This window comes from Ursus maritimus, unplaced genomic scaffold (genome assembly GCF_017311325.1).
Source record: "Ursus maritimus isolate PB19 unplaced genomic scaffold, ASM1731132v1 scaffold_25, whole genome shotgun sequence".
NCBI lineage: Eukaryota > Metazoa > Chordata > Mammalia > Carnivora > Ursidae > Ursus > Ursus maritimus.
The window spans coordinates 13,676,972-13,699,721 of record NW_024425008.1 but is presented as its reverse complement, the minus strand read 5'-3'; the positions used below and the strand labels follow the sequence as shown (position 1 = coordinate 13,699,721).

Below are 22,750 nucleotides of genomic sequence, written 5' to 3'. Positions count from 1 at the left end.
GAATTAATTTTTGAGTAGTTGTGGAGGGTGAGGGTGGTAACTTTTATGTCCAGGGTGGGTGACTGGGAAAGTGGTGGTGCCACTAGCCAACAGAGAGAAGAAGTAGAGGAAGAAGAGGCAGCTTCATAAAGGAGAAATAGGTTCAGTTTTGGACAGATTGAGTGGGATACGTCCACAGGATGTCCAAGATGTCAAGTCAGTGGTTGGATACGTAAGTCAGAGGTCAGGATGAAATTAGAGTGAAAAGTATAATTTGGTATGTCATCCTGGTAGTCAAGATTAAAAGGTGACCACTGGCTTGTCCAAGTCAAGCATGTAGAGGGAGAAGGACAAGAACAGAATTCTTGAGAGCAATACCCATGTTTTAAAAAGTGGGTATTGGAGTCAAGGAAGGAGCCAGAACATAAGCTGGAGAGGTGGGCCATTCCAATGATGTGTGGTCCTAAGTGCTAGCTAGAGCTGAGAGAACAAGCAGGAACTGGATTTGGAAAATCCCTCTTTGGGTTTAAAACTATGGAGGCAATGGGTAACTCTAGCAAAAGCAGTTCCAGCAGAATGATGACAATGAAAGCCAGATTTCAGGGGCCGGTGGAGGAAATGAGAAGTAAGCAAGTAAAGACAACAAGCATCAACTACTTCTTTGTCTTTGTAAGAATCTTTGTCAAGAAACAATGGGGAGAGAGAGAAGGCTGTGGATAGAAGAGATAGGAAGGTCACAGAAGGTTTTCTGTGAGGTGTGAGCAATGTGATGGACAGAATGTGCAGGTTGAGGGAACATAGCTAATGGAAAGAGAACACGTAGAGATTTAGAAGAGAGAGGAAAGATTTGCTGAAGCAAAGTCATGGGGTGAATGGTGAAGCACACTGGAGAAGTGGTGGGAAATAGAGGTGGCATCTAACCGTGGCAAATAGAGGTGCATCCCAAACTCTGACACTGGTGTGGAGGCAATCAAGGGTACAGATAAATGAGTAGGTGAGTAGGTAATAAGGCTAAGCCACTTTAACAAAGAGACCCCAGAATTTAACAGCTCAAATAAGACAGCATTTTATTTTTCTCTCATGTCATAGTCCAGGAAGAGTAGGCCATCTCTGCATCACAAAATCTCCCAGAGACCTAGGCCAGCAAGGTAACACAGCCATTCTCAACATGTGGCTCCCAAGGCTCTTCCCCGCCCATGGGAAGAAAATGGATAAGCAAGTCTAGGGCGAGATCTTTAAGAAAACAACTTACACACATTGCTTTTGCTCAACACCTATTACAAAGAACTTAGTCAGATGGTCACGCTTATCTGCAAGGAGGCTAGGAAATGTGGTCTCTAGCTGCACAGTCAAATGCCCAGAAAAACTTGGAAAATAGATCTAGGGGGATGACAGTAGAGGAGGAGAGAATATGGAGGGACAGGTGATTTGAAGGGAATGGGGAAGGTATGGCATAGCCAGTGAGATAGAAGAACAACTAACAGACTGTTGAATGGTCCTAACATTCCACTTGGCTGGTGTGGTATCACGTGGGGGTGCCCATCTGTGTCAGTACAGCTTTGGCAGAGGCCAGATGGCAGCACTGATCCAGATGTGAAGTCTGACAGCAAGGAATAGATTTGAATTCTATAGAACCCTAGCAGGAAGTAGAATTGAAGGTCCATGCAGCATTAAGACTTCCTAACAGACTGTACAATGGGCATGTATCATGCCTATTTTATTGGTGTATGCCTGTGGGGATAAATGGTGTACAGGCTTAGTGTTCTAGGCTAGAGGGAGAAGGATGCATGGCTAGGGATGGTGTGAGAAAATAGAGTAATTAGGCTACCAGGGATCTCTTGGAGGTCAAAAAGCACACATACTTAGAGGGGGTTCCAAGAAGGGGAAGGACAAGAGACTGTGTTCAGAGTGAGGAATTCTAGAGTTTTAGACTTTGGAAGCAGTTCAAGAAATGACAAGTTCTGGAGGAGAGAAAGAGGAGAGCGGCTTAAGTAGAGGGAGGTAGAGGTTATTAAGATTGAGGTCAGGGTATTAGATGGTTAATGACAATCAGGATGATGGTGTCTGGTAGAAAGAAGAGTAAGATCCAGGTGCCAAGAGACTGAAGAATTGGGGGGGCAGCCAGGAAGTATGTAGAAGTGGGTGGGGGAGGTGTGAGTTTCAGGGGAGGGAGGCAGAAGCTTTCACAAGAGCAGAAGCAACAATGCAGCATGGAACCCACGTCCAAGATATGAGTTGTGTAAGAAATGACTCCTGTATTATAGATGGCTATAGGGGAAGGAGCGTCCTTGGAAAAAGTCTGTTGTAACCAAGGCACAAGACAAGGAAGTTGAGGATGCCAGGGAAGTGTGATGTTTACCATGGAAAATGGCAAAGTGTAAAGATTGGTGATGATGATGGTGGGGGAACAGGAACTATGAAAGGACATGGGGGAAATAGCACTAAGGAGCCGAGATGGCCAAGAGGAGACAGGGCTATCTTCAGAGAAAGCAAGCAGAGTGTTGAAAGAATGGCCATAACCCTCGGTCTAGAGGCACCCCCTGAGATCTCCCCCACCCTCCACATCCTCTGTTTCTGTAACTTCTGCCCCTGTCCCCCATTCCAGGGGTGCACTGTGTCCCATCTCAGGTACATGTGTAAACCACACTAAACAGATTCTTAAACCTCTCCCTGTCTTCTCTTAGCACAACTAGGTTGAACTAAAATAGCAACTGGAATCCTAAGGAAAAAAGAGAAAATACTCATATACAGATTTAGCTAGATATCTATTGCATGAGTGAATTAATCCTTTTCACATGCTCCCTGCCCTTTCCCTCAGAGATGAAATTATCTCTACCTTTACTTTATCAATAGAAAGGGAAGTTCTGCCCTCAAGCATCAGAACACTTACATCTGTACTCACACTCATTTACATATGGACCCAGCCTTGCTGTCCTTCTTGCCTCTGGTTACAGAGAAGGGGGAGTTCTTTTGTTCCTGAATTCACCCCTCTGCCTAAATTCATGACCCATCCCATTGTATTCTAAATTCCCTGACCCTGGATCTCTGTTGGTGCCATTGACCAGACAAAATATGAGGCTGGGGGGGGGGGGGGGGGGGGGGGGATTGAGTTCAGTGTGGAGTCCTTGAGTTTGAGGTGTTTAAGGGTCAACTGTGTAGAGACAGATATCCACTAGGTAGTTGGCTATCCCGGAGTTTAGGAGGGAGGTCATATAGCGGTCTTCTGGTAAACCTGCTCTCTGAAGGAAAAAAAAAAAAAATCCAAAATATGTAGCATTTGCGAGTTTCAGTGGTGTAAATTCAGCTACCATGGCTGATTTCAGGTTACCTACAGCTTAAAAGCCAGTTTGCAAATATCCTAAATATTGAATAATCAATCCTTGTGAGTACATCCAAGCCAGCTCCAGCACCCCACTGGAAGTTGAGATTAGAGATAGAGATTTTAGAGACAAAGATGCCCAACAAAACCCCGAAGTACTTAAAATGGAGAGTGCACGGCATAAAAGGTGAGGAAGGTCAAAGTCCCAATCCCATAATACCCAGCCCTTCCCTTCACCTTCCTGAGGCAAAGAACCACCTCCACATCGAAAGAATGACAATAGCTGCATGGGATCCTATATTCAGTATGCAGAGCTCTAGAGTCAAGCCCACAGAATTTGGGTTCACAGGGGAAAACATAATTTAATCTCTAAGAATGAATGTTCTAAAAGCCAATATTAAACGAGGTAACGGCCACTCGCAGAAGACGCCCCACCTCAAGGCAGAGTCTATAAATGTAGTGTCCGGAGGCCTGGAGAAACTCAGTCCAAGTGGGGCAGCCTGGGAGAGTTCTCAGGACCCACATGCCATCGGACAGGATGACATTCAACAGGCAGATGGCACCTGGGCAGGCTGCAGGAAGAATGGCCTCATGGAAGGACAATGTTTCCATAAGGTCTGGAACTAAGCTGCGAAGAAAGGGCCTTAGCCGGTCTGTCCACCACGGGCTGGTCAGCACCCGTATCCTGATATCCTTGCAATGGAGTTGGTAGCTTTGGGCTATAGAGTGGCTTTTCATCATTCCCCTTAAAGATCCGCTGATCCTCTGTGCATAGATTGCACACCCGCTGAGCTTCTGTACAGATTCACAGGATCCCTGCAGTGGTACAGATGCTCCAGGACTTGAATTTTCTACACTACCTGGCAGATATACTTCCTATCTTCAGCACTCCAGTTTGTCAACTGGTCAGCATGCTATGAGTTAGGTGGAATCAGTCCCACTTGAGTTTAATACACTCTGGATTAACTATCACTACCACCATTGTGATTTCTACCTTAGCTCGGCATTAGTCTAGCACAGGTAGTCCCAAGCACTGGGCAAGCGCTTGGCATACGTGATCTCAATTTTTCCTTAGGACAGTCTCACCAGGTATGAATTGCTAACCCCATGTACAGGTTAGAAAAGTGAGGCTCAGAGACTTTAAGTAACTTGGATTCTCTGAAAATGCAGTCCTGGGGGCACAACCCTGGGCCAGAGACTCTACCAAGGTCGACCCAAGAGCAGCGAGCAAAGCGAAAGCTCCTGCCCCATCACACCACGTTTTAAAGCAGCAGGGGCTCTTTGTTGCTCTGCGCCCCGGGCAGATGGCTGTGTTGCCTCCCTCTGGGAGAACGCTCATTCCAAACAAATGAAGAAGTAGTTAATGGAACAACAAGTGAGGAGATTCTAGCAAACAAAATGGATACTTGATTGCCACTGCGGCTCTGTGTTTACGCAGAGCCCTCTAGCTATCTTTATTTAACTATGACAGTGTAGGCTGGCTGTTTCCCAAATAGTCTGAGACCTGTTATTGTATTAGGCTTCACTTGGGCATTATGACCATTCTCAGGGCATCTGGCTTTCTTCAGGGCTAAGATATACTGACATCCTGGCAAGAGGGAATGGAATTAACCGCAACATTCACGGTAGGCCTGGTCCTGGGAAGAGTTGGGTATAGCAATAATAATGGTGGTAGGGATGGCAACAGCAATGGTGGGAAGGAGAGGAGCAGATGGAGTTTGTGGAACACACGCTAAGTGCTGGCTTCTGTGCTGGGGCTCTGTGGACAGTCACTGAGCAGACAGCTCCTTCAGGAAGTTATGGGCACCTGGGATGTCCCACATGGGGCAGGAAAAGTACTGAAGTCAGTGGCTCTTTTTCTTTAGGAGTTGTGATCTTCTTCAACTGATTATGGTAGGAATTTTCCTCTCAAGCAGGCAAAGTGCCAAGGGTGAGCTGCGGACACTCGGGGAGAGCACTCAGGGGTCATCTGGAGGGCACTGCAGCCGGTGAGTCAGAGAGGAGGTGGGTGGCTTGGACCAGCTTGTGCCCTGACTGCATTAACACCCTGGCCCAGTTCACGCCCCGCTTGTGTGGAGGGCCAAGAAGGAAAAGGCCTGACTGAATTTCAATCAAGATGATGCCTTCCACCTCCTCGTGACAAGACCAGCAGACAACCTGAACCCCAATCCTTCCTCCCTCCTACCCAGAAGGCCATTAATTGCTCTCAAGGACAGCCCACACTGGCTAAGAAACATTCGTGCATGCAATGCACATGCACTGGGTTTCCAGCCTAATGGAGCTTCCTGACCCCTGGCCAACAGTGACCTTTGCCTGATGGGGTCCATTCCACTAACCACTGTGCCTTTCAGTGGCCCTCCCCACATATAAGCCCAGCTGGTATGCTGGTAAACCCTTCTATTTGGAATGGTTTTGTAGGGAGAAGGGACTTCCTACCTAGTTGGTAAGTAGCTTGATCCTTCTTTACATAACCTATTTTACCTTCTTGATGGAACCTCAAGGTCCCCACCCATCCCAAGAGTTACTCTTTCTCTGGTATACTGAGGGGAAGGGGTCTGTCTCACATCCACTCCCCAGTCAGGTCTGGATCTTCATTACTTCTCTCCAACACTGTATCTTATGGTGCGCCTCTGTTTTTCTGGCTGGAGCCAACCTCTGTCCCTTCCCAGTGACACACAGGCTCAAAGCTGAGTGAGCACCTGCTGTACTGACCACTTGGGGAGCCTCCCAGGGGCTTCTGCTGTAGCAGACACAGAAGATACCTGAAACATGGTCCATCAGAATTCTTTCCTAAAAGGCCTTTGGCCCCCGCTGCCAGGAACCCCTGTCCTTTCGCTGCCTGGCCCTGCTGTCTCAATTAGTGCTATAGCCCTCCTAACCCATTCTTCTTCAGTGCTCTCCCCAAGCCTCCAATTTGTTGTTGTTGTTGTTGTTTTTTAAGTATGAAGAGGAATTTTAGTTCTCTTTATGCCATGCCTTTTTTTTTTTTTAAAGATTTTATTTATTTATTTGACAGAGACAGCCAGCGAGAGAGGGAACACAAGCAGGGGGAGTGGGAGAGGAAGAAGCAGGCTCATAGTGGAGGAGCCTGATGTGGGGCTCGATCCCATAACGCCAGGATCACGCCCTGAGCTGAAGGCAGACGCTTAACGACTGTGCCACTCAGGCGCCCCTATGCCATGCCTTTTGAAGTTGCATGCTAAGAAATGTCTTCACCACCAAGCCTCACCAAGAAATTTGCTGAATAAAAGCCCTTCTAGTCTGGAGGAAAATCTCCGTTAAGGAAGCAGATGTGACCACAGGCAACTGTGGTTGGAGACTTCTGTACTAAATCACTCTTTCCTGATAGGTAGTGAAATGGGTGCATGGGGATATCCCCAGTAAATATTCATTCGTGTGAACTTCCTTGCTATCACTGTTCTCAGATCTCGCTGGCTGAGTAACAGTGGAGGTACTTGTGTGTCTATCCATCTTAGGCAGGCCTCTCCAGAACAAAGAGCTCCCCCTATGTCAGTTACTCAATGTAGTAAGTTACTTCTTATTAACATATAGTTCCAGTATGGAGCAGGTAGGGGGCGTTCTACTTCACACTGTCATCCAGGAAACCAGGTTCCTTCCATCCTGCGGCTCCATCCAGCTCTGGGGTCTCAGAGTCCTGTCCATTCAGCAAGTAAATGGGGAGGGGGAGCAAGGATTGCTTAGGGGAGGTTTATATGTGTAATGCCTGAAAGCGGTGGTCCTCATTTCAGTTTACATACCTTTTCCCAGAATTTGGTTATGTGGTCACCCTAACTTCAAGGGTGGATGGGAAATGCAGTGTAGCTGTCCAGAAAGAAGTTTAGGCACGGATGTTGATGGGCTCTTGCAGTCTCTACCACTATCCTTTTAGGGGTAGCATCCCTCTTCTCCAAGTGGGAGGTCCTTGTAGTGGTCCATTGAAGAAACCATGGCTCCTCTAATTGATTCAAGAATGGCCATACAACTGAAGCCCCCTGAATTTTTTTCTGGACAACTCCACTGGAGTCAGAAGCAAAGGTATAGGAAGAGGGCAAGTCTACTAAGGTTAAAAGGAAGACCACTGAGAATTTTGATAATTTGGCAATTTACTCCTTCCTATTTTCCTCCAAACACAGGAGAGAAACAGTCATTTTTCTTTTCTCTTTGCTCTCTTATGCCTGGAACTCTTGCCTTCAAAACCTCAGGAGGGACTATGTTCACCTCAAGATAAAAACAAAAACAAAAATTAAAAAAAACCCTAGTGAAATCATAGCAACTTAGTGGGAGGAGAATGAAATGTTCTCAGCTCTCTCTTGCTCCTAAAGATGTGAAAGGAATATAACTAAACGTAGACAGTACAATCTACTTCGCTGAAGCACAAAAATTATAGGGTTTCAATCTGCAGAAAGAGAATGAAGTTTTTTGACACTAGGTAAGTACACTGTGCGCAGCTGACTACTGATTCTCCCAGGAATGAAACTCCCTAGAGAGAAGCCTTGAAGTCCAGAGGGAGGGGGAGGGTGGTCATTCATTCTGGTATGCCTAGGACAGCTGTAGATGCCTGTTCTCCCACTGTACTCACTTAAAACCCCTTTGCTCTCAAAAGTGTCCCAGCTGGATGATAAATTATATGGTCACAGAGGGCATTTGAATACAGGGTAAATCTGTTTACATCCAACGCCACCATGGTAACACTACACTTATAAACAACATCAGGAAAATGGTTAAGTAAATCATGGTTTATCGCTAAGGAGAAAGCCATCAAATCATGACTATGTGCAATGTTTGAAAACTTTGGACCCACAGTATTGCCATGGCCTCCTAACTGGTTTCCTTGCCTCTAGTACTGCCCCTTATGTGTTCAGTTGTACACTGCACAACTCCAAAAGGGACTATTCCTGCAGAACAGGATGGAAATGATACCTCTACTAGAGTTGTGTACTACCCAACCTGTCCAACCATAGACGGCAGTCCTGAATGTGTTTCCCACCCTGTAGCTTCAACGCTGGTTCTTAAAATGAATACACTGTACACGATGTTCCTTGATTAAAACTATTCAATAATTACCTTTGACCTCAGAATCAAGGACAAACTCCTTATTTTGGCTAACAGGGAAACTCATAATGATCTCTGGCCACTGCTGAACTCCCCTGCCTCTCCTCTTACACTTCCTCATCATGGAGTCTGTGATGGTTAATCTTATGGGCCAGGGAGCACCCATGTAGTTAGTCAAACAGTATTCTGGGTGATTCTGTGAGGGTGTTTTTTGGATCAGATTAACATTTAGGTCAGTAGACTGAATGAAAAAGATTGCCCCCTATACCATGGGTTGGCCTTATCCAATCGGTTGAAGCCTTGGCTAAAACAAGAGGCTGACTCTCCCCAGAGTAAGAGATAATTTCCTGCCTGATGACCTCAGAACTGGGACACTGGCTCTTCCTGTTTCTATAGCAGCCTCCAAGATTTGAATTCAAACTGGAACATCAGTGTTGCAGATTTTGGACTTAATGGTCTCCATAATCACTTAAGCCAATTCCTTATGATAAATTTCTTCCTTTTTTCCTGACTTCCAGACTTACTAGAGTAGAACCCTGCTTTTATGACCACAGTTAACCTTAGTTAGCGCCTTAAAGGCCCAACTTCAGATAATAGTAACATAGGGGGTTAGGACTTCCACGTGTGAATTTGGGTCAGGGGGCACAATTCAGTCCCTCGAGAGTCTGAGCTCCCGCACATGCTGAATTACTCTCATATCGTGTTCTTCAAACACCATGCACTTGCTCAACTTGGATCTTTCCTATGCCAGAAAAACCTTTCCTGGTCCAGAGACCATGCCTCCCTATTCCTCCCAAATCCCTGCCATATACTATTCACTTACCATACTGTAGTCTTCACTGTCTGTCACTGCCTGTCTTGTACTCCATTGAACCCCTACCATCTATCACTCAGTCTGGTGCCATAATACATACACAGTAAATACTTCTTAAATTTAAGTTTAAAATGTAGAATAAAAATAGCATGCATATGGGGTGCCTGGGTGTCTCAGTCGGTTAAGCATCTGACTCTTGCTTTTGGCTCAGGTCATGATCTCACAGTCATGAGATCAAGCCCATGTGGGGCCCTGCACCCAGCAGGGAGTCTGCTGGAGATCCTCTCCATCTCCCACTGCCCCTCTACCAATGCGCTCATGCACATGCTCTCTCTCTCAAATAAATTTTAAAAATTTTAAAAATAAAATACCCAAATTAATAAAATCATGAATGAAAGGGGAGTGATCACAACTAACACCAAGGAAATAGAAACAACTATTAGAAATTATTACCAGCAACTATACGCCAACAAATTAAGCAACCTGGTAAGAAATGGATGTTTCCTGGAAACTTACAAACTACCAAGACTGAAACAGGAAGAAATAGACAATCTGAATAGACCAACAGCAGTAATCAAAGACCTCCCAAAAAAACAAAAGTCCAGGGCCAGAAGACTTCCCGGGGGAATTCTACCAAATATTTAAAGAAGAAATAATACCTATTCTATTAAAGCTGTTCCAAAAAACAGAAACAAAATGAAAACTTCCAAACTCCTCCTATGAGGCCAGCATTACCCTGATCCCAAAACCAGGCAAAGACCCCATCAAAAAGGAGAATTACAGACCAATATCCCTGATGAACATGGATGCCGAAATACTCAACAAGATCCTAGCCAATAGGATCCAACAGTATATTAAAAAGATTATTCACCACCAAGTAGGTTTTATTCCTGGGATGCAAGGGTGATTCAACATTCACAATGGGATAGAGCACATCAATAAAAGAAAAAAACCACATGATCCTCTCAGTTGATGCCAAAAAAGCATTTAACAAAATAGAACATCCATTCCTGATTAAAACTCTTCAGAGTATAGGGATAGAGGGAACATTCCTCAATATCATAAAAACCATCTATGAAAAGCCCACAGCGAATATCATTATCAATGGGGAAAAGCTGAGAGCTTTTCCCTTAAGGTCAGGAACATGGCAGGGATGCCCACTCTTAACCACTATTATTCAACATAATGGTAGAAGTCCTAGCCTCAGCAATCAGACAACAAAAAGAAATAAAAGGCATCCAAATTGGCAAAGAATAAGTCAAACTCTCCCTCTTCGCAGATGATATGATACTTTATGTGGAAATCACAAAAGACTCCACCCCCAAATAACTAGAGCTCATATAGCAATTTAGCAATGTGGCAGGATACAAAATCAATGCACAGTAATCAGTTGCTTTTTTATATACTAACAATGTAACTGTAGAAAGAGAAATTAAGGAATTGATTCCATTCACAACAGCAACAAAAACCGTAAGATACCTAGGAATAAACCTAACCAAAGAGGTAAATGATCTATACTCTAGAAACCACAGAATACTTATGAAAGAAATTGAGGAAGACACAAAAACAATGAAAAACATTCCATGCCCATGAATCAGAAGAATAAACATTGTTAAAATGTCTATCCTGCCCAGAACAATTTACACTTTCAATGTCATCCCTATTAAAATACCATTGGCATTTTTCAAAGAGTTGGAACAAACAATCCTAAAATTTGTATGAAACCAGAAAAGACCCCAAATCGCCAAGGGAATGATGAAAAAGAAAAACAAAGCTGAGGGCATCACATTGCCTGACTTCAAGCTATATTACAAAGCTGTGATCACCAAGACATCATGGTATTGGCACAAAAACAGACACATAGACCAATGGAACAGAACAGAGACTCCAGAAATGGACCCTCAATTCTATGGTCAACTAATCTTTGGCAAATCAGGAAAAAATATCCAATGGAAAAAAGACAGTCTCTTCAATAAGTGGTGCTGGGAAAATTGGACAGCTACATATAGAAGAATGAAACTGGACCATTCCCTTACACCATACACAAAGATAAACTCAAAATGGATGAAAGACCTCAATGTGAGGTAGGAATCCATCAAAATCCTAGAGGAGAACATAGGCAGTAACCTCTTCGACATTGGCCACAATAACTTCTTTCAAGACACATCTCCAAAGGCAAATGAAACCAAAGCACAAATGAACTTTTGGTACTTTATCAAGATAAAAATCTTCTGCACAGCAAAGGAAACAGTCAACAAAACTAAGAGGGAACCCACGGAACGGGAGAAGATATTTGCAAATGACATTACAGAGAAAAGGCTGATATCCAAGATATATAATTTCTCAAACTCAACACTCCAAAAACAAATAACCCAGCCAAAAAATGGGCAGAAGACATGGACACTTCTCCAAAGAAGACATACAAATGGCCAACAGACATATGAAAAAATGCTCAACATCACTAACCATCAGAGAAATTCAAATCAAAACCCAATGAGATACCACCTTACCCCAGTTAGAATGGCAAAAATTAACAAAACAGGAAACAACAAATGTTGGCGAGGATATGGAAAAAGGGGAACCCTCTTACACTGTTGGTGGGAACACAAGCTGGTGCAGCCACTCTGGAAAACAGTATGGAGTTTCCTCAAGATGTTAAAAATAGAGCTACCCTACAACTCAGCAATTGCACTACTAGGTATTGACCCCAAAGATACAGATGTAGTGAAAAGAAGGGGCACATGAACCCCAATGTTCATAGCAGCAATGTCCACAATAGCCAAACTGTGGAAGGAACCAAGATGCCCTTCAACAAATGAATGGATAAAGATGTGGTACATATATACAATGGAATATTATTCAGCCATCAGAAAGGATGAATACCCACCATTTGCATCAACATGGATGGAACTGGAGGGGATTATGCTAAGTGAAGTAAGTCAAGCAGAGAAAGACAATTATCATATGGTTTCACTCATATGTGGAACATAAGCAATAGCATGGAGGACTATAGGGGAAGGGAGGGAAATCTGAAAGGGGAGAAACCAGAGAGGGAGATGAACCATGAGAGACTATGGACCCTGGGAAACAGACTGGGGGTTTCAGAGGGGAGGAGGGTGGGGGAGGGGGTAACAGGGTGATGGGTATTGTTGTGATGAGCACTGGGTGTTATATGTAACTAATGAATCATTGAACGCTACATCAAACAAAAAATTAGTATGCGTACTATAACTATGTAAAACCCTTGAGCAAAGGAAAAATGTGAAGGAGTTGCACCAAAATGACAATAGTGGTTGTGTTTGTGTGGTGGAATTATTGGTAGGTTTGTCTTTTCCCTATTTCCCAAGTTTTCTGTAACGGGATTATATTACTTTATGACTTTAAAAGGCATAGTTTAAAAGTACACACAGCATGACATTTAAAATCTCAGCCTGAAGCTGGCTTGTTTCAGGATATATTCCAAAAGAGCTGATTTCCTTGTAACAAAAGATTCTGAAAGATGCCCTGGAGTTCCCTAACAGGATTTGACATATATGTTGTTAATTGGGGGGTGTGACCTCCCTGGATAATGGTTCATTACTGCTCTGCAGGGTTTCAATAATGAGCAAAATAGTCACCTTGGCAGGTGGGAATTCTCCAGATGGTGAGCCTGCCCTGGGGATATTCATTACTTAGATGTCCTGTGGCTCCGATGCTGGAAGACCAGGGAGGTCTGGATATTTTTTATTGAGGTTAAGCTACCTGGCATTATTGCCTCGTTCTTAGATTCACCCAAAGGGAGAGAGAAAGCCAAATACCTAGGATATTTATAGCCCAGCAAAATGGCCTCTCTGGGTCTAAAGAGTCACGTACCCACTGGTGTTCAGTAGCTGAGCAGCCGTAACGTATCTGTGCTCTTGGGAGAGGGGTCAGTTGGGGATGGATGTTAGACTGACTGAGGGTAAACATATGATGTGGTGGGTTGGTTATGGTGGGATAAGAGGATAAAGAGCAAGAGCAACAAACACGTATTAAGCTCTGTGTGTGGCAAGCACAGTGCAGTGTCCTTTGACAGACCTCTTTGTAGTCTTCCCAACATCCCTACCATCCCCTCCTTCCTGGATGCACAGCCATCTGCCATTGAAAGGCTGAAAATGCCAGAAACCTGATTGCTTAGGCTCTCCTACAGCTAGAACATGCGACCCTCAATTTGGCCAAGGAGGCCCACGGAGAAGACTGCTGAGGGCTTCTAGGAAGATCATCCTCCCCAGTAAAATGTGACAAATAGGAGAGAGTGTTTCTTTCATCAAGCATTGCCATGTCTACATGCAATGACTGGAACTGTGCCAGCTATCTTGTGAGCATGAGGGAGCAAACCTAAGTCTAGAGGCAAAGGACCCCAAAAATGTCAGAACAGAAATGTGGAAAGAGCCTGAGCCCTTAATGTTATTGTTCAGCTAATGAACCAATGCTGGACTCGCCTTACCCCTGAAATTCTAGCCATATTAAATAAATCTTTTCTACTTGGATATTCTGTGATTTATAGCATCCTGCACTCCTTCCATCTTCATAAGAACCCTATGATGATTGTGTTCTTGTCCCCATGTTATAGGCAGTATAAATCTCATATTTTCAGGCACTTCAGACCCTACCTTGTGCCTGATTGGCTCCCCTGCCCCTCCTCCTCCCACCGAGTGTGCATTCCTTACTGGTCTGCACCAGAATTCCCTCCAGAAATCTGGAATGCAGCTCACTTCTCCCTTGGCCTGAGCCTACCTTCTGGACCTGGCCTTGGCATGACCAGCACCCGAGGCTAGCCTCTGGTCAGCAAACATCCCTGCATATCCAATGATTCTGGGCTTTGGCCACCACCGTCTCAGCATTGTTGACTCATGGCAGAACCAAGCTGCTGCCCCTTGCCTTGGTGATCCAAAAAGATCACCCCTGATAAACATGATGTGTCTCATGATTCATAGAAACACCTGATTTCCTGACCCCTGCTTGGCAAGACTTTAGAGATACTGAACTCATTAATCCTCATTACATCCCCAGAGAGGGGAGGTTATTTATAACCTTACATAGGTACAAACTCAGACACACGGGTCCCACAGGTATTTTACTGCTTGGATGGGCACATTGCTATTATAAGAACCAGCCTCCAGGTCTGCAAAAACAGACAGGCATTCCAGGCTTCACTAATTACCTCTTAGGAAGCTGAATAGGGAAGATTTCACAATATTGGGAAAATCACAGGGGTCAGAACTAGAAGGAGTGTTAAGGGTCATTTACGCTAACTCCCTGTAGACTACTTAAGGCCAAGAACTTGTGTTTTATGTGTCTCCATAGGCCCTGTGCTTAGCACTGAAAAATACCCGGGGCATGAACTGTCCCAGGGAAGCCAGGTACACTGCCCGAGCCCCACAGCAGGTGAGAGTGGGAGGGAACCATTGCCACAATTCCTGGCCTCCAGGTCAGGGCCCTGCCTGGGTTGCTGGTCTCCCTCTCTGATAAAATCAATACTCTGTTGGACAGGATAGAAACCTTCAAGAGGCATTCGACTGCACCCTAACTGTTAGATCTCCTGGCAGGATGGCCTTAGGCTGTCAACCTGGCAGAATGAAAGATTGGCACTAGATGTCTTCATTCATTCAAAAAGCATTGACCTAAATTGTTTTTTCACTGTTAGGTGGGACTTGCAAAGACCTTGTTAAAATTTTTGTCCAGGTACCTATGGGAGGTGTCTGAGAGGTAAAAGGGTTTAGAGGTATCATCTGTTTCCATGGCTATCCAAGGATGGAGTGTTTCAGGGGATCCCCAGTGTGGCTGATCCAGGCAGGAGGGGCTAAAGGAGGGCCCTTCAAGAAGTCAACTCCATTATCATCGAGCTTTGCCCCCAAAATGTGCCCCAAATCTGACCACTTCTCTCTATTGTCCTCAACCTAATCCAAGCTTCTCTCTATTGTCCTCAACCTAATCCAAGCCACCACTACCACTCACCTGGACGACTTAGGAGCCTCTCCAATGGTCTACCTTCTCCCATTCTTACCCTCCTCCCATTTTGACTCACACAGCTTCCCACCTCCCTTCAACAGAATTCAAACCCACTTCCCACGGCCTATAAGGCCAAACATGAGCCGGCTCCCGGTACCTCCTATCAGCTCCTCTCCTGTCACCTCCTCTCCTGTCACCTCCCTGGCTCTCTGTCTTCTAGCTACATGTCCTTGTTTACAACTCTTGAAACCTACTGATGTTCCTCTGCCTGGAGAACTCTTCCTCCAGATTTCCCTCTGGCTGCCTCCATCTTGTCATTCAGGTGGCAGCACAAACACCACTTCCCTCACTGCCCCCCACCCCCCAGCCCCTGACACACATTGCTAGAACCTAATGCCATCAGGTCTTATCTAGTTTCAGACTTGGTTATATTGTTTTTGTAGTAGAAGCTCTATGGGGTGAGGGTCCTCATCTGATCAATTTTTTTTTAAAGATTTTATTTATTCATTTGACAGAGAGAGAGACAGCCAACGAGAGAGGAAATACAAGCAGAGGGAGTGGGAGAGGAAGAAGCAGGCTCCTAGTGGAAGAGCCTGACGTGGGACTCGATCCTAGAACGCCAGGATCATGCCCTGAGCCGAAGGCAGACGCTTAACGACTGCGCCACCCAGGCGCCCCTCATCTGATCAATTTTATCCCTGTCTCCCACACCTAGAACAGTACCAGCTCATTATAAGTACTCAACGAATAGCTGTTGAACGAGTGAGTTATCTGGGAATTTGGTCATGTTGTAGGTCAAATATATTCTCCAAATTTCACACAGTAAAACTCATACGGAACCTATAACTTTAATAATGATGATGATGATAATACGTACAGTAGAGACTCACTAAGCATTCTACCCCTAACATTCCCCGGGGCTCCTTGGCACTCAGTAGGCAGATTCCGAAGGAGACATGTTAGAAATCACGTGTGTCACTTCTGAGTGGGTTTCTACTCTCTTCTCCTCCAGCTGCATGTTCCTCCTGGTGTAGCTACCAAGCGCGGGGTCCCTGAATGGCTATGTGCGCTGCAGCCCCCTCTACCTCCCTCCTCCACGGGCCCATGGTGGGGGCTCGGCTTGAAAGACAAATGAAATTCATTGAGTAAAGCCACTGGGCTTCGGCAGCTAACAGCATGAGCTCCTACTGCACGCCGGGACCTGTGCACATATTATCTCATTTACTCTTCAATGTACCTTACAAGGCAGATATGATTATTATTGTCATTTTACAGACGAGGAAACTAAGAGACAGAGAAGTGGCATAACTTGCCCAAAGTCATACAATTACAAAGTGATACAGCTGTGATTTGAATCCGGGTAGCCTGGCCCCAGAGTCCAGGCTTTTCATCACTGAAACTATAATTTTAAGAAACATTCCACCTTATGGAGTCAAGTTTTGCAACAGCAAAGGTAAAACATGAAATCCTTTGCCATTAAGAAGTCTCTCCCTGATGGTCATCCTAAGAACGTATCTTTGAGATGAAACAAATTTAAGGAGACGTGATTCCTGACACGCTCCTCTTTGTCTTGTAATGAGCAGTAATTGAATGATGCTCCCAGCGGCTGGGCTTTATGGAGCCAGTCTGCTATTACACTGACTAATTTTAAAATGTATGGAGCCTACTGCTTTGGACCTGAGGCCATATTGATTCTGGAATATGCATCACTAATTGCTGAGAGCCTGCTGCTAGGAAGAAAAGAAAAGAAAAAAGCTCTCATGTCAATATTTGTTACTAACCTTGACAAATAAACATTTTAAGTGATGGTGACTTTTTCCTCTTTTAAGGCTTTAATTACTGGCTTGCACACACTGCAATCATTTTGCTCTTGTTTGTGTTTAATAGTCTGTAATCCATTTTAATTACATTCTTTGCTTATCAAGATTAGACTCCTGAACAAGGATAGAACAGAATTTAACTTCTGCCTCTCCCCATCCCCCCATCCTTGTCCAGTGCCTGAGAGATGTTCTGGGATGTGACATCTTAAAGATAAAACTTATTCTTTAAGTTTAAAGCCAACAAACAAAACCAGTAAGAGAAAGTTTCTCTGTACCTTTTCCACTGTGTCAGTCCATTGACTAAAGGGGTTGAACAAATCTGTTTCCTGTACTAAATTCAGAATGTGAAACTTGTCAAGCATTTTGAGAAGGGATGTATGGTGGGGGGAAGGCAGGGGACATCTAGGGTGAAAACATTTTTTTTTCCCTGACCTGGATGGTGAGTACAGCAGTGTTTTGCTTTGTAGTAATTCGTTGATCTTACGCATTTATATTCTGGGCACCTTTCCACGTATGTGTCACATTTTTATGAAATGTTATTTAAAACACTGAACCATAGCTGGGTTTTCAGGGTTGTTTTGAGCTTTTGTTAAGGGCAACCACTTAATGACAGTTGCCATACACTAAATGTTTAGGTTCTCCCAAAATTCATATGTTGAAACCTAATCCCCACTGTGACGGTATTTGGAGGTGAGGCCTTTGGGAGGTGATTAGGTCATGAAGGTAGAGCCATCAGTGGGATTAGTGGCCTAATAAAAGAGATCCCACAGAGACCCCTTGTCCTCCCTCCCATATGAGGACACAACTTGAAGACAGTGATCTATGAACTAGGTAGTGGGCCCTCACCAGACCCATCTTCTGGCACCTTATCTTGGACTTCCAGGCTCCAGAACTGTGTGAGAGAAATTTCTGTTGTTTTTACAGACACTCGGTCTACAGTATTCTGTTATAGCAGCACGAACTAAGACAACAGCCAAGCTCTTCTTAAAACTACTTCCAATATTTCCACTTTGAAGATCTATATTTACCAGAGTAGGAATTATAAGGAAGTATGCCGGCAATGCAGACAGATACTACCAAAGATACTTTTTTTTTTTTTTTTTTGCTTCCCTAACAGTCCCACGTGGATGCTCCCGATCCACGGAAGACCTTCTACACAGTGATTCAGGGATCGAGCCTCAGACTGCACAGCAGATCTGACAAAGTCCCAGCCAACTCGACAGGGAGATCCAGAGCAAATGCCCATCGGAAACCTCTTGTGCTGGGCAGGAACGGCCATGCTCTTTGGCTGGGGGGATGCCCTGGAAGCACACGGCTTTAGCTCCAAAGCTAACTCTAGTCCTTGCAGCTAAATGGCAGTTCTTTCTTTAAGATAGGTGTGATACACCTCCATGACTGGCACACTCTACAATGGAAAGGGAAACATATATATGTGTATGTATTAGGTGACCAATAAGCCTCTCTGTCACACAAGTGAAGGCCAATTTGAATCAGACTCCAGAACCATGTTGGCCTAACTCCCCTCATGTGCTCGGCTTCCTTCTACTGCTCCCGAGATGTCCCACTGTCTCATTGTCTCTGGACCATTGTTCGGCCATTTAATTTTATTCCCCAGCACTCCTTCTCTTTTTTTCTGCTGGAAGTCCTGATTTTTGTGTGGAGATCCAAAGCTCTCTAACTCTTCATCCATGTGGTTTGGTTGGGTCTCTTCATCTCCCCCACCCCAGCTCCACAGTTAGGCAAATGCTGTGGGCCTGAGTCAGTCAATCAGTCCTACTCTGGCCACCGTAAAAGTTTCAGGGTTGGACAGAAGACCCTGACCCTGAACTAGAGACTTCTGCTAGGTGTGCTGGGCTAGAAGAGGGGGATTCTGGGAGGATGAGAGGCGGGCACTGTGCAGCCATCTTGCCACCATGAGGGGAGAGCTTGAAGAAGTTAGAACCATCTTGGGGAGTGTGAGGCTGAAGCCAGCATGGTGGAAGACAGAGTCTAGAGATGGAGAAAAACCGAGTCTCCATGAATGTGTCTGAATATCTGCCAATAAACTCCTTTTCTACTCAGGCCAGTTTGAGTTGGTTTCAGCCCCTTCAAAAGTGTCTTAACTAAAGTCCAACCATCAGATCCAAAATATACTCAATTTGGAAATATTACCATTTTATTTACACAAGTCTCTAGATTGAACCATCCAATCAGTCCCAGATGCTTAATAAACATCAACCAAGTGCTTTCAAAATAAAAAGCAGAATTTTTGTTTTAATTAAATCCATGCAGCAGTCAGGTTCTGCCTCCTATCCACCTCCCACCCCACATTTAACATTTCAGAACTTCCACCCACATATTTAGCAGCCGAGGTCTCCCTTGGAAAAAAATGCTGAGTGGCTGAACTGTTTGTTAACTGTTTCCCGAATGGACTCTGACTCCTTGAGGGCAGGGCTTGGAGCATCTCCCATTCCCAGAGCCCAGCACAGAGCCTGACAGGAAGTGGTAGATCAATCAGTTAGATCTAATGATACCCAGCTGACATCCCCAGCCTTGAAGCAGAAAGGCAGACGCCATCCCACGCCCTGTCTGGTTGTGTGTATGACTCATCACGTTCCTGCAGAGAGGCTCATCCAGGGCCTACCTGGAAGTGAGTCAGCAACATGACTGGCAATCCAAGGCTACCTGGTGTAGACCGCCAGCCTCCTAGGCCATAGGCCCCTCTCCTCCATTATCTGCCCCCTCTTTTTCTTTCTGACTCCTTTTTCCCTCCTCAATTCCTTTTCTTTCTCCCTTCTAAGACCCCTGGACCCTGCGCCATGCTTTTGCCACAAACGCAGAGGTGTTCCCACCGACCTTGTCCTCAGGGCTCTGCTAGAACTAACACGACACAGGAATTCAAGGGAGGGTACTCACCTGTGTGAAGACAGATTTCATAAGCAAGCACTCTTTAATCTGGGAAACAAAGGCTAAAAAGGGACTTGCATGAAAGTTTGGTAGGTCAGTCATTCTCTACTGCTATGAAACCACCCCAGAACTTAATAGTTTAAAATAACAATATTTATTTTCTCTCATTGGGGGGTTGATTCATGAATTGGGACAGGGCACAAGGGGACAGTCTGTCTCCTATCCATCATGTCTGGGGCCTCAGCTGGAAAACTCCAAAGACGATGGCTAGAATCATCTAAAGGCTTGTCTACTCACGTGGCTGGTGGTCGAAGCTGGCTGTTGGCAGTGTCCTTTGCTGGGGCAACTGGCTGGAGCACCTGATAGGACTTCTGCAAGTGGCTTGAGTTTCCTCACAGCATGCTGGTTAGGTTTCCAGGGCAAGTATCCTGAGAGAGACAGAGAGAGAAAGAGAGAGGGAGTAATGCAAGACAAAAGCTATATCCTTTTTCTAACCTAGCCCAGATGTCATACAGCATCATTTCTGCCATGCTCCGTTGGTCAGGACAGTCACAAGTGTCCACCCAGTTTCAAGGGGAAAGACACAGACGCTCAGTGGGCAGAGTGGCATGGTCTGAAAAGCATGGAAGTCCAGAAAGACTGTTGTGACCATTCTAGGAAAATACAGTATGTCACAGGTATTAACATACAGGTCTTGTACAAATTTCCTCAAAAATGGTGACACACTCTAATAAAAGCTCACTTTAGTTGAGCATTTATGTCAAGAACTGTATTAAGCATTTCACTGGTTGTGACTCGTTTAATCCTCCCACCAATCAATCCATTGGGTTGGGTGTTATTTTTATGTCAAATTCACAGGTGAGAAATTTGAAGTTCAGAGAGATTAAGTGATTTGCCCAAGGTCACAGAGCTAGTTAGCAGCAGAGCCAGCATCTGCATCCAGGCTGTAAAGAAAAAGCACCTTCATCAAGGTCAGAGTTACACGCACAAGTCGAAGTAGCTAAGGGGCCACTGCATACCTTTCCACACGGGTACTTCCAGACAGTTTTGAGGCCCTCTACCTCAGCTCCCGCATATTTAGTGGTCTCCACTCCAACTACCGCTGAGAGGACTAGCTCTTCAGAGACACCAGCCGGCTTCACACAGGGGGCCACCTGACAACACTCCACTCAAGCCTGTGTCTCCCGCTTCCTGTGCTATGCCTTTTCCATTGGTGCTTAGAGTCCCTGTGAGCACGGCCTTGGAAGCACAGGGGAGCTCATGCCCATGGCCCAACCTCTAACTCATGGTACGGAGGCAAAATGGATCCAGCCTTCTTTGTTCCCTCTAGCTCATCCCAGAAATGCAATTCATGGGACTTCTCAGGCGACGGTAGGAGCAGCCAGTCACCTCTCCTACATTCTTGCTTTGCCTCTTCCTCTTGCCTGCTTCTCGGTCTCCCGTTCTTCACCTCTGCACCCTGGACTCTCACTGTCTACACCAAGCCCTCACGCAGTCCTGCCTTTTGGGGAACTCAGAAAAAACAGGGACCGTAGGAAATGCAAATTCCCAAGAGGTGCTACCGACTAGAGCGGGATACCAAATTCTAGATTATTGGAAACAAACACCACTTTGGAGGTCAGCTAATGCAGGGAAGGGAAAGAGCCATCAAGCAGCGACGTGCTGGAGCTTGTGAGAGCCAAGAATGCACACCTCTTCCAACAGCACGTCCGGGGACTCTGTGACGGAAGCTGGAAACCAGCCACGGTGGGAGCATTTACACCAGAGAAATGGGCAAACACAGCAAACTAGGACTTTGCTCCACATCGAGCCTGTTGTTAAACACTCAGCAGCACGACACTGCCGTCAATCCACCTGCAGCGCTCATGAATAACGGCTGCCCGGAGCAGCGCCCTGGGAAGAATTCCAAGGCTATTAGTGTCTATTTGCCATCTCTAGTCCAAACCAGGGCTCTCATTTTTCCCCTGAGGTATAGAGGCCCAGAGACTTGCTTAGGTTACCCGAAAGTGACAGACTCAGCCTAGGACCCAGGCATTTTTCCACCTCATATGCAAGGTGTGTTTGTAGAGACTAGGTCTGTCAACTGGCTTCAGGCACAGCTCTCACCCTTCGGGATGAAAAGTTTGAGACCCGCCCCTCATCCTGCATCAAAGACACGCCTACACTCGGGTCCTTGTTCTTGCTCACGGTGCTCTCTCTTCACCTTCCCGACTCTCCAATGGGGAGAGGATCGCTAGCCAGAGCGACGGAGGCTAAGTCACCTTCACTCACGTGCCAAAAAAAGACAAAGGAAAAGGAGAGAGACTTAATTTCTTTAAAAAACATTAGCAGTAGCCACTGTCTGTCTCACTTTTTGAACAATGAGCTTGAACTCAGTCTCCTGCTCTAGGGAGATTAGGAACATGAATCATTTACCTTTGGCAAAGTACAGAGACAATGAAATCACCAACGAAATAGTAAATGACCCATCCCATGTTCGATATTTTAAGTGGCGCCATAAACGTCTACTGTTGTTCCCTTGAGTCAGCCAGACCCGCTTCTCCTTCCCCAGCTTCCTGCAGCTGCCGAAAGCCCACGTCAGCCCCACGAAAGCCTCCTGCCTTGTTGTGAAGGTCAGCGAGGTGCTTCCCTCCTCTGGGTTTTCAGAGACAGGTTGTGCTGGGTGTGGAGAGGAGGGCGGAAGGGCTGGGATTCCTTTCCTCTTTCCCAGAGGAGTCCAGCAGGGGTGCCACTAGGGTGAGGAGAGTGAAGGGCCAGTGGTGTCTGAGTCAAGGACCCCGCACTTGCACAGTCCCAAGGGTCAGCAAGTGCCTCCTTCAACTCTGTGCCACAGACTCCTCAGCTCGCCATGCTGTCCCCGTCCTGCAGCCCAGCTGGAAGTTTGTTGCAGTCCCGCTGATGGGACTCCCA

The 22,750-nt window shown here is 45.5% G+C and overlaps 1 long non-coding RNA gene across 1 annotated transcript in view; it reads right to left on the bottom strand.

The window, feature by feature from the left end:
* LOC103670451 overlaps positions 1–20,264 on the bottom strand; it is a 58,623-nt gene extending 38,359 nt beyond the window's left edge. The window contains exon 1 of the long non-coding RNA XR_570576.2: positions 20,138–20,264. This is a non-coding gene — a long non-coding RNA (uncharacterized LOC103670451). The remainder of the gene's footprint in view (positions 1–20,137) is intronic.
* Between the last annotated feature and the right edge of the window lie 2,486 nt (positions 20,265–22,750).